Raw genomic sequence first — 12,042 nt, 5'->3', positions numbered from 1 at the left:
GCATCTTGTAGGTTTCTCTCTTCTTTCTAGGGAACCAAGTGAAGCTAGAAGAAACTGCACAACTAACAGGAACCCTCCAACAGACTATACAGTGGGGAGTGATGTTGCTAAATGAAGAATGGTGCTTCTGCTCTTTGTAGTACAGGTAAGTGCGGACACTACTGAAAAATGGACATTTGGCAATAAAAGAGTTGAATGGGCTTTCGTCTTTTCAATCAGTTCAAGGCTGCATTTTATGAAGGAATATACATTCCCTTTTTGACCTTAATAAAAGCAAAGAGGTCATTGTGTAAAAAAAGATAATTAATTTCCCAGGGTTTTTATTAGAAAAAAAAATGGTGAAGGACGTGCCCAAAGTGTGCAATTAACAAACATTAAAGCAATAAAATATTGTCCCTAATTTTTCCTGTTATCTCTTCCCTCCCAGTTCCAACATTTGAAGCAATAATAGTAGCTAACAATCAATGGGTTCCTAATGAGAGCAGCTCACACTACAACCACAATAATTATCTTTTGAAAAATCAATAGAGAAAGAAATGTGAAAACAATTTGATATAAGGTGTGACTTCCTCTATTTCTGTTTATACTTATTTACAAGATTTCCCTCCCCCTGCATTTTCCCCCACCTCAGAGACAAGAAAGATGTCTCCATCTTGGAAGATAATCACATAATTAAGATGTATGAGATATGCCTGTCTGTGACACATGAAATAAAAATATAATGAAGGAAACAATACAAGCATGTATAAAGGGCCTCTTCATACTCAGCAATAGTATTTGCTGCCATGAACAATATTCTTAATCAGAGAAAAAAATAGTCTTTCATAATAATCATGCTGCATACAATGATATTCACAACAGGATGGCATGGCTGAGGAGGTTTCAAAACACACAAGTAATTTTGCTGCGAAATATCTAGATCACATCCTGAACCTCTTCCTACTTTAGATGTTTCTATTGGACTTGGAATCACTGGAAAATAATTTAATAGAATTATAATGAACACAGAATTTCAACCTAGTTCCATAGGTATAGATCATATCCAGTGACTCCAAGGTGATACTGTGTAAAAGAGAGAAGCTCTGAGCCTGTTTCAGTATGTCACAAACCACTGCAGCAACTGAATATTTCTGTGAAAACACAGAGGGCATATTTATGATTTTGGTGGCTTCAAAGTTCCTTATAATGTGATGAAGCCATACCCATCCCAATGAACTTTAACCCTCCATCACCTCAGCAAAGGAGTTTATTTTTTAATTTGAGGTTTAGAGCATGAAGAGGTGTAACGAAGACCCATGATAAGATACAGAGATTTGGAACAGGCTGAGCTTGAGAAATGCTGGGACTGTAATTTGCAAACCACCAGGCTTGATGTGAAAACTCTGGGTATAAGCAAAGAAATCTTCACAACCAACTATATAAATAACGCTGGTTATGATGCAATCTGAAGCTAGCTCAGATTAGTCCCCTTCAACATTGCCAGGCATAGGAAGGAATGTCATTGGAAAGAAATTAAATCTGAGATTTCCATCTGGCTAAATTACAGGGTGATGACGAGTTATTAGGCCTCATCTACCACCCAGACAAGTAGGGCAGGAATAGGCATCCATCCGGTCGAACTGAATGCCCTCCTACTCTTACCACTCATGCTCTGCTTTAGTGTCAGGATGTCTCTGGCTTTAAATGAAATGTCAAATATAATTTGGCTTTGGTTATACAAGATATATGATTGCCCTTGGAGAAAGTTGATAACTCAGCGTACTCTGTGTCAAATGTGTACCTACCTGATAGCTTAGTCCATAAAAAGCACTAGCTTGCTTTCCCTGAACTGCATGAAATACTCAGGTTCCAAACAGACCTGTCTGCAATTTACACAAATAGGTCCATTTTGAAAGAAAACCTTCATATCAGAAAGGAGAAATGGCTTATTGAAAGTTGACTCCAAGTTAAATTTCCAAATGGCACTGCTGCACATTACATTAGCATTCAGTGAGGGGAAGGCAGTTACCGTGCCGACGGTGGATAGCTCAGCAACAGATGAGGCATTATGCTAAATGGCACGTTTGGATTTCTTCAAGACTTGGTTTGGAAACTTTCATTTGGAAGAATGACGTAATTTCAGAGATGTTTAAACTGCTTGAAATCGGAGCAGGGCAGAAAACACAGAGGGGATATTTATGATTTCTGATGGCTTTAATGTTCCTTACAGTGTCTACTACATCTATGTGTTGTGCTGAGAGAATGGAAGTATTACCTGAACACATCTTCAGACTTCCTGGTTTAGATGAACTTTTAAAACCAGTGGGGTTTTTTGTGTGTTTTTGTTGTTGTTGTTGTTGTTTGTTTGTTTCATTTTGTTTTCGGCCTGATTTAATGTTTTTTTTTTGTTTTGTTTCTTTAAAAAAAAAAACACAACAGTATCCGGCTTTGCTGTGAGTCTGAACTTTTTATATTTACATTGCACTGGAAAAGATATGTTACTAGTAAACCTTATCCGCACTTCTACCTGATGGTTGCAGCCATCACCCAGAAAACATGATTTCAGTCTGACTATTTTGTATTTTGCTGTGCTTGTGATTTCTTATACAGGCTGTCCTCAGGACTGGAATGCATCATGCCTGTTCCACTATTAGCATACATAATACACTAGGAGAAAGACTCAAAACTTTACACATTCCCATTTAGATTTTTGAAAAGCCACAGTGGTAAAATGTAGAGAGTGACAGATACTGCACAGAAGGACATAAATAAAGAGGCAATATACTTGTCAGTCACAGAATATGACAAATACTTCATATACCCAAATAAAAGCTAGTAACCTAAGCTGACTTACCTTTTCAGAAATAAGGTTACATATGTGATATTTTATGCTCTTGTTCCAAGAGCAGCAGACAATAAGTTTGACTCCTGTGTCTAAAAATTCTCAGCTTTTTTTTTTTTTTTTTCCTAGCAAATTTAGTGGCAATTTTGCCTGGGACTGAAAAGCACTTCAATAAAAACTGTGGCTTATCCTCATTTTCTTCTCTTTCTTGAACAGAGTAAGTATTTATTACCTCTTTGGTTTCTTTGTTTCTAACAGGACTGATAAAAAACTGGAATGAATCTCCTTAAATGAACATGTGATTTTTCATGCTCATTTCAAATTTTTAAATAGTCATTATTAACATGTTATACTGTATATCACACCTACTTCACCTCATTCATGCTATGCCAGCCTGGTATTTCTTATTCTCTTTATTTCCCATGCTTTCAGTGGTCCTTCGTTTCCTCAGCTCTCTGTTTTCCCCATCCTTCCTGTTCACCCTATCCCTTTGAGCACTTCATGAGCAGCTTTACTTCTAGTTCTTGACGATGTTAGTGATGTTTCTCTTCTCAAATCTCAATCTTCTGGGCTACCCACAGTCACATTTATGCTCTTCTAAAGCCATTTCATTCTTCAAAATAAGAGTGAAAACTTCCAACAGGAGCTTTTAATCCACCTGTTTGAATTTAAAAACAAAAATGTCTATTTAGCTAGGTTCTTAGGTCTCAAAACACCTCAGGAGAATTCATTTCACTTCAAGATACAGGAAAGGACTAGAAAGAAAAAAAAAATCATAAATATCATGCATTATGCCAAATTTAGAAGAAAACTGAGAAGCTAAACTGCTATTTAACGTAGAGTTAAAAGAAAGAAACACTTCTAGATCACTAATATTACCTAGGATCTCTCAACTTTGCCTCTTTCTGCCAAGATCTTATGCTTCAGCACCCATGTGATGTTTGTTCCTACAGCATTTATATTGCCATCTCAGTTGAGAATTACCAGTCACTTTCCTGGATGAAGTTTTTTCTCTTTTCCCTAAATGTTGAAATATACTTAAATCTGGGGGCAAATCTGTCACTAGCTTCCATGAACATTTGATCTTGAAGTTCCATTTTCACCTAGCACACATTTTAGTTATGTGAATCTATTCTATATATTCATTTTATTTTGTATAACCTGTGGTCTGCATTCCTTATTCCTCTGTAGTCCCTCCTGTAGCTTATTCCATGAAAAAATAATATTGATACAGAGACAAACAATAACAAGTCATCACTGCAAAACAGCAAGCTCAGTCTATGCCCTCAAAATCTTTAAGCAGAGCAGAAGGGAAAAAAACAGATGGATTTGCAGCATGACCAGAAGGTTAACAAAGCTAGGCCTTTTCCAATGAGCTATAAGATTATTGTTGCTTTTCTCTCTAGACCAATATTGATTATATGTTCCAATTTCATTCAGATATTGAATTTGTTTTATTGGGCAAACAGCTGCAGTCTCCATTTCCCATCCCTTAGCAAATATTATTTCAATTCTTTTGAACTCACGTTGCACAAGTGTGACTGCTACACTCACAACAGGTTTTTCCATCATGCGACACAGGTCTAGGACTACGTGACTGGTCTGAACACAAACTGACATACTGATTTTACTCAAATATTTCTTCCCTGTGCCTTTATTGTTGTATTGATGAATTGCACAGTTGTTCTCCTCCTGCGGAGAGGACCATACCACTGGTCCATCTTGTCAGGTAAGCTGTTGCCACTGGATGAGAAAACATGCCACCTTAATATTATCTTCACAGAAGACAGGAATTAAGGTATATCAGAATCATAGAATGCTTTAGGTTGGAAAGGACCTTAAAGATCACATTCCAAAGCATTAGAAATATCTCTTCAAAAACATACTTTTTAATGTTTTGAAATGTTTAGATTTCAACTTTTGTTTTTAAAATTATAATATAGAGCAAGAAGCATAGTTATGAACAGTTGCTCCAAAAACACGCTCCAAATATTTCACTTCAAAATGTCAAAAGAGAATATGTATGTCAAAATATTATCTGAGCCTCATCCCTTCACCCAATTTTTTTCCTCATGTCTTCTCTGAAACAATGTTCTCATAATGTGAAAGACATATTGGTTCCAGTGGAACTGCATTTTATTGCAGCATGTGTTCTGCTATCTTTTTGACAAAAACTTCTGGGAATACTGTTTCAGGAAGCTTTAAGATCCCAGCCAATTGAATAATCTTTTGGGGTGGATTGATCAAAGTTATTCCATATCCTGTGCAAAACTAGTCCTGTGAACTACCAAGATTATTGCAAAAACAGATAAGGCAAAGCATATATTTTACCATCCATTCCTTTTTTTTTTTTTTCTTCTATAGATTTAGATTTTTTTTTTCCAAAAATGTACTTTATTAAGCTATTTGTGGAAAATGTAGGAGATTTTTTTTGTTTGCTTTTTGTTATTGTTGTATAGGTTTTTTTGTTTGTTGGTTGGTTGGTCTTTTTGTGTTTTATTGTTGTTGTTCTTGTTTGTTTGCTTGTTTTGAGGTAGAATATTTTATGTCTTTTTGAAACCAAAACCTCTTGAGTTTAAAAGAATAAAGTATAGCTGATTTTTCTTTATGTAGAAAATACATTATGTCATAAGTTTCCAAAGGAATTTTCAAGAATAATTTCCAAACCAGCTCCAGCTCTGAGATCATTGTGTGTGTTCACAAGTAAAATTAAGCACAACTCCACAGTCACCCTAAAGTTCATACTATTACATATTTATGGTTGAGTCATCATACTTGTATATATTTGCCCTACAATTCTTCCTTAATTTCATGTATGAGGTTTCTCCAGACACCTCGTAATTTTACCTTGTTTTTGTAGTTTGCTTGAAAGGCCCTTTAACAAGTAGGCTTTCACTAAAGGATATTCTTGGTGTGGGGTCTGGAATTTTCTTGCCCTGATTTCCTTTTTTAATATTTTACCATCTATAAGAGATACTCTAAATGACCCTCAGAACAACTCCTAAAAAGGCTATAGCAGAAACTGAAAATGTTGATAGGCTGTATAACAGCATCTGAGAAAGCATGTGAAAGACTGATAGTCATTATAGTGCTGACAGCAAGTTAACATACTTACAAAAGGATCCCAAAGAAAATGAAAAAAAATGACTACGGAAATAATCAGCAGGTATAGGCAATTCTAATTTACTTGTAGATACATTCTGAAATTGCAATGTTTTGCCTCTTAACATGAAAGAAGATAGACTTAAAGTGATCTCTGTTTTCCCATCACCTCCCAGCTTGCTTGCACCTGTAGAAAGGCACATACAAATGCACAAAAGTTTCATCTTCAAAGCCACCTACTGAAGGTGAGACTCAAAACATTTAACAGATATAAAAAGGAAGGAAAGGTCCTTTATATTCTGATACATGACTGAAGATGCGCAAACAGGGAACAGAACAACTAGGTTAAGTATGGGAATAAATTAAGGAGAAAGCACATTTGCTGTAGCACTGGCCTTTCAAACTGAAAGTGATGGCATGATTAAATAATTGAACTGTCTCACCTTGCACAGTTAGACAGAAGTCCAATAGGAATAATTATTCCAAAATGGATATGAAGGCAAATCATGCTCTTTGCCAGGCTAGACACAGAAGTCCAAAACTTGACTTTTTGCTGCCTTCTGGGTCATAGTGGGATCAAGATCAATGGGTTGTTTTTCTTCAACTTTGCAAAAGTGTCATTTACGTCACTAGGGCTGATCCCTTCATCAGTAATTTTCATTGTGAGGACAATGCTCGATTATTGCTTTTGTCAAGTAGTGCTGCAACAAGAGGCCATTAAATAGTTCTAAGGATTAATTCCCAGCTTCATTCAGCATATCATTTCAAGCCCAAGCATCAAATTTATCATCTTGAAGTCTTACTTTCCTGAATTCCCTCTCAGAATGTCTGGACATTGTGCATGACATGGAAGCAACACCAGTCACAGCATCCAAAGCTCTCCCATTGCTTAGGTAGGCATGTCCCAATCCCAAAACCACACAGACCTCCTGATGGTCATGTGCCAGTACATACATAGTCACCTAAACCACAGCACAGGATTCTATGAAAGTCTACAACTGAAATCTAGCTTCGAATATCTTGTCCTTAAAATCCTCCAATCACAGACTATTATTTTTTATGTTTCCATATTCCTTGGATTTTGGAAGGTGAATTCTTCTGGTGAAAATTAAGCTGATATACTCTTCTCCTACAGATTTTTTGTGTGGTCAGAAGTGTACTTAAAAGGGTTTCTGTCAGTGATTAAAGGTACACAAGAACTTCCTCTCCTTCTCCTTTATCATCACCATTGTTTCTTGACTTTCACTGGTTCCACTGAGCGCAGTTCCTTCAGTCTTCTGAACTTAGTGGGCTGCAGTTGCAATCCTCCTCCTTAATTTTCTGTCTAAATTGATTTTTCTTTTTCTTCACAGTAAATATAAGTACATTCAGCTATTCTTCCAAGCCTTGTGGGAAAAGCAAAGAATCATTCTCCTTCTCAAGTCACTTCTCAAATTCTCTCCCTTTTAAACTCATTAAAAACACTATTTATGAACATTTAAGCTTCTCTGCATCAGGGAACTCTTCTTATGTTATGGCTGTAGATCTTCCTCTGCACTGAATGCTTCTTTACAGTTGCTTTAATGACCCCTTCCTAAACAAATATAAGTAACTCTCCCCAAACCCCCCTCCCATCTCTTTTCAGTTCTGCCACTTGGCATTCATTCACTTTTTTTTTATTATTATTATTTTTTTTCCCATCTTCACAGTTTTCTAATAGTTTTTCTTCTAGTCAATCCTTGTGACGTTCTTCTTTCTCATCCTTCCCTCACACCTGGCGGTCCAACAGAAGTCTGAATATGATTTTTCTTTGTTCCAGGTGAACCCAAATTCTGACAGTCATCTCAGTATCCTTTATATTCTTATATCCATCTACATCTTTGTGTCCAGTGAGTCTGGAGGAAAAAGAAAATAATAACAATAATAATTGGAAGAGGCACACACAATGTTTTGTTTAAACAAATAGAGTGTGTGGAACTTTAATTTCTACTTTCTTTTAACCACTTTTAAATATTCACAGGAGAGTTTAGTATGGTGAAAAAACAGACAAACAAAAACAAACAAACAAATAAAAAACCAGTGGATTTTTTTTTCCATCCTTCCTCATTTCCTATCATACTGAACTGAAGTTATATCTTCATTCAGTGTCCCAACAGCTCAGTCCATGCAACAGATAACCCTTGAGAAGAGGTGGAGGCCTCACGTTCAAGTCTTTGCAATTGGATTGGTGACTATATCACTAGAAGCAACCCGCATGAAAAGAGGAGGGAGGGCTAGGTAACCTCCCTGTTCTCTCTTCTCCCTAGCACCTAGGACTTTTGGATGCATTGTGTGTTCCTCTGTCTTTGTGATATCTGTGCTTCTTCCCTGAGGACACAGCTGTTAGCATGCCAGCCATGCAGCATCACAAAGCAGAAATGTCCCTTGCCTTGGGAGCACCTTGGCAACAAGTCGCAAGAACATTTAGCTTATTGGAGCAGGGGCTTAACATGGCAAACAGCCACCTGTCTTTAAAGAAAAGGCATTTCAACTCCACAAAGGTGATCATACTCGACACTGAAATCACCCAGGCAACCACTGTTCCGTGGCCTTCTCATCACACATGCCAATTATTTTCAAGGTTTGACACACTGTGGTGAATAAGCTTTTAACATTTTGATCAGAATTATTGTTAAATAGAGAATCCTTTATGCTTTGTGCCATCTCTTATAGACACAAACCACTCATTTGTGGCTAGCAACGATGGTGAATAGCCTACAAAAAGAAAATGTACACAGTAAGACTTGCTTTGTTTACCTTACAGTTCACTTATGAGTCTACACTGGGTTAAGAAGAAAGAAATAAGAGGGGCCTGAGACACAGAATGATTTCCTTTCTCTCCATCAATGATTCATCTGGTATGGGAACAGATCCTCAGCTGTGGGTATTTAGGGAATTTAGAGTCTTTGATAATCTTAATTTCTGAAGCCCCATTCGTGCTGCAGATAACTGTACACTAGAGAGCAGTCCAACTCAGCAGGCAAATTTAAGTTTTTTTTTTCTCCACTTGCACCAGGTGGTCATCTGAAAGATAGCCACTAGAGCCCAAGTGACAGTAGACATTGAGGACAGCTGGCAAATTAGGCCTCAGGGCTGCTTTTGAAACAATGCGAATGTAACCTTATGCAGTAATTTTATTAAGAAAACAAAAGCAGTTCCCTGTAGAGGAGAATTATTATCAGGATGTCTCTAGCAATGATTCTTAAAGGCTGAAATCCACCAGAGTAATTAAATACAGCTTGGTTTATGAAAAAAAAATAAAAAACACATTTCATTTTTCAAAATCCTTTCTGTTTGACACTAAGTTGCTAATGATTTCACAATTAACTTATTGTTTTTAATAGATTGATTCTAATCTGTATGAGTTTAATTTTATATTTAAGACACCTAAATGTAGGTTTTCCCAGGTCAATGGAGATCCATTGAGTACAGTCAGTGGAGCCTGAGGTACTCAGCAAACTATTCATTGGGTTTGGGCTTTAGTTACCTGTATGCAGGACTGTGCTGTAATTTAAGAGGCTGGAGGGTCTATGAGACATTTGTGGAAACTGGCAGCTGTCATACAGGACCTGTGGGAGGTTTCCTCATTTTAAAGCAGCGCTTAAGAGCCAGATAGACAGCACCTGAAGACATTTCAGATAGCTCTGGACACCTATGTGTGAAGAACTGAGCCCTAAATCTCCACTAACCATAAGGGGAGCTACATGTAGATTTCCATATGTACATTGACTTTCTTAATTTGTAGCTATATCTTATAATAGATGCTTTAGTTGATTAACTTCAATGAGCTAACACTGCCACTAGATCAGTGGACTACAATTGCAGAGAACTGCCCTTAGTTTCCCAGTTGACAGATTATCTTCTGAAATATAAAGAATAGTGGGTGTTTTTTTTTGTTTGTTTGTTTTTTGTTTTTTTTCCTCTGGCTATATCTGTGCTGAGCTTGTGATTGAATGAAATAGAGCAGGGCCAGCTGGCTTAAGTTCACTGCACCTCTGTTCTGTTCAGAGGTAGAGCAACAGCAGGAGTCAATCTTCACCTTTTTCTGAGGTTCCTACTTGCTCCCCATCCAAAGCAGAATATGAGTAAAACTGGAGTAGCTGAGCCCACCTGAGAGTCCATACTGAATTCAAGAGCAAGCTGAAGAAAACAGGAATCTAGGTGTCACCACTGTTTTTCAGTTCCTCATCCATAAATTAGAGATTCTGGTGGCTTGCTTTTTAATGCCAATACTGTAAGCTTTGTGAGGCTGTCTCAGCTTCACGTTACGTGTCTATACAACATCAAGGGAATGCCCCAGCCCTTCCTCCTTATTCCTCCTCCCCTGTCCAATAGATGAATCAGACTCTCAAATTCTACTAGCTCCACACGGAGCTGCTTTTTGTGTTCTGACATACAGTATCTTTATATCCCTATTTTTTTCTGGTCTGCGACTCAGCTGATCCCTCCATGGTGACTGCTGCCTCTTCTCAGACCAAAGAGCAGTCTTTAACAGGCAATCATCTTTTACTCAGCAGATGTGTCCGAATAGCTGGAACTCCCTTCTCATTTCCATATCAGTGGCTCTCCCTTTCGCCCCATCTCTTTGCTTATTGTCTCTTTTCTGATACACTTTTGCCAGCTGACCACATGAAGCTGATGGTAACATTTCATTTCAAAGGGCATACATCTTTCTGTGCCAGCTTTTTCAAAGGTCTGTGTTTCTACTGCATGCAGTAGAATGAGGTACTTCCATATTTCAAACCGCTTTGTATTTGTGTGTGTGTGTCTATAGAAAGATCACCTTATCTCTGCAATGCTGTGATACAATGAATAAATAACAGAATGTCTAGCAGAAGTAAAATGTTTATTGGGCTTACTGTAGGAAAATTCTTCTAGATAATATTTCTTAAAAATCAGGAAAGAGCAGCAAGATTGTATAGCATTTTCACACTTACCTAGCATCTTATTGTGTTAGTAATGCCTCTGTTACTGAGCTGCATTCAGTATGTAATCAGGTCTTAAGCTATTTCTCCAAGTCAGAGTTGGGGCACCAGACACTTAAAGAGGACACAGTTGGTTAATTGTGCCTTCCAGCTGTATCTAAAATCACAGGAGGTGTTATCAATTTGCTTGTATTAGCACAGCAATGAACTGCTAGTTCTTTGAAAAGTTCTGCAGACATCAGAATTAGCTATCAGCCACTTTAATAGGCTAATGGAAACTGACTGTGTTTCCTCCTAAAGCAAGCAATAACAAGAGTAACATTTTTGCTCTTAGTAGCTTGTGCACACAGCAGAAATGAAATAGCTGGGTACATCAATTTGCCTGCATACTTTTTAACACACAGTAATGATATCTTTTATTGGAAAAACAACAACAACAAAAACCACCCAAGCCAAAGCTCTGTTTGCATTTGTTTCAGGTGAATAAACTCTGAAAGTATTACAATATTCCCAACTAAAACATCAAAAGAAAATAAAAATCAAAAACAAAGGAACAAAAAGAGTTTGTAAGATAATAACAGTAAGTACAACATGACCAGTTACAGCAGGAGTTAAAAAGCCTAAGGCATAAAAAACACACGCTTAATCCCTTGTATTTGTGGTACAATGGGGTTTTTGATGCTTTATCACAATGATGCCAAGTATATTGGAAATTGGCTGTATTATAAAAGGTGGTCCTTCAGAAAACAAACCCTGATAGACACCTTTAGCCTATTAAGGTATGCAATAGCATTCATAATTTGTCAGTGACTTGGTTTGAATTAAATCTTTATCAGCAGCTGTGTTTCCTCTGAGGTCCTAGGTAAGGGTCAAGCTTTTATCTTTGCGTTTTGACTTTCTATTTTTTTAACTTGATTTTGCCTTTACTTTTTTATTTTGTCCATTTTATTTTTTTATTTTTGAAAGAAAGATAGAATTTTCAAGTCACTGCATTATCCATGAACTTGGGGTATTTAAAAATAAGCCAGCACTCATATCCAAGATAGAACTGTGAATGCTGGCAACAAGCTATTTACATAGATCACAGTTAAGAGCTCTAGTCTGCTATAAGGAGGCTCATGCATGTATTCTTAAAGACATCAATATAATGGACCACCTTGTATAAGGGTTACTGAA

The 12,042-nt window shown here is 37.1% G+C and overlaps 1 long non-coding RNA gene across 2 annotated transcripts; it reads right to left on the bottom strand.

Annotated features, from left to right (window-relative positions):
• Positions 1–1,996: 1,996 nt before the first annotated feature.
• Positions 1,997–11,608, bottom strand: LOC310889549. 2 transcript variants are annotated; one of them, XR_014576620.1, is made up of 3 exons: positions 10,879–11,608; positions 6,367–7,797; positions 1,997–3,479 (listed from the first exon to the last, which is right to left on the bottom strand). It is a non-coding gene; the product is annotated as an uncharacterized lncRNA (long non-coding RNA). The 2 variants fall into 2 exon arrangements; XR_014576621.1 differs by lacking the exon at positions 10,879–11,608 and adding an exon at positions 9,429–10,779.
• Between the last annotated feature and the right edge of the window lie 434 nt (positions 11,609–12,042).

The sequence above is a fragment of the Anser anser genome (assembly GCF_964211835.1).
Source record: "Anser anser genome assembly, chromosome: Z".
NCBI lineage: Eukaryota > Metazoa > Chordata > Aves > Anseriformes > Anatidae > Anser > Anser anser.
This window is presented reverse-complemented; position numbering and strand designations above follow the sequence as displayed.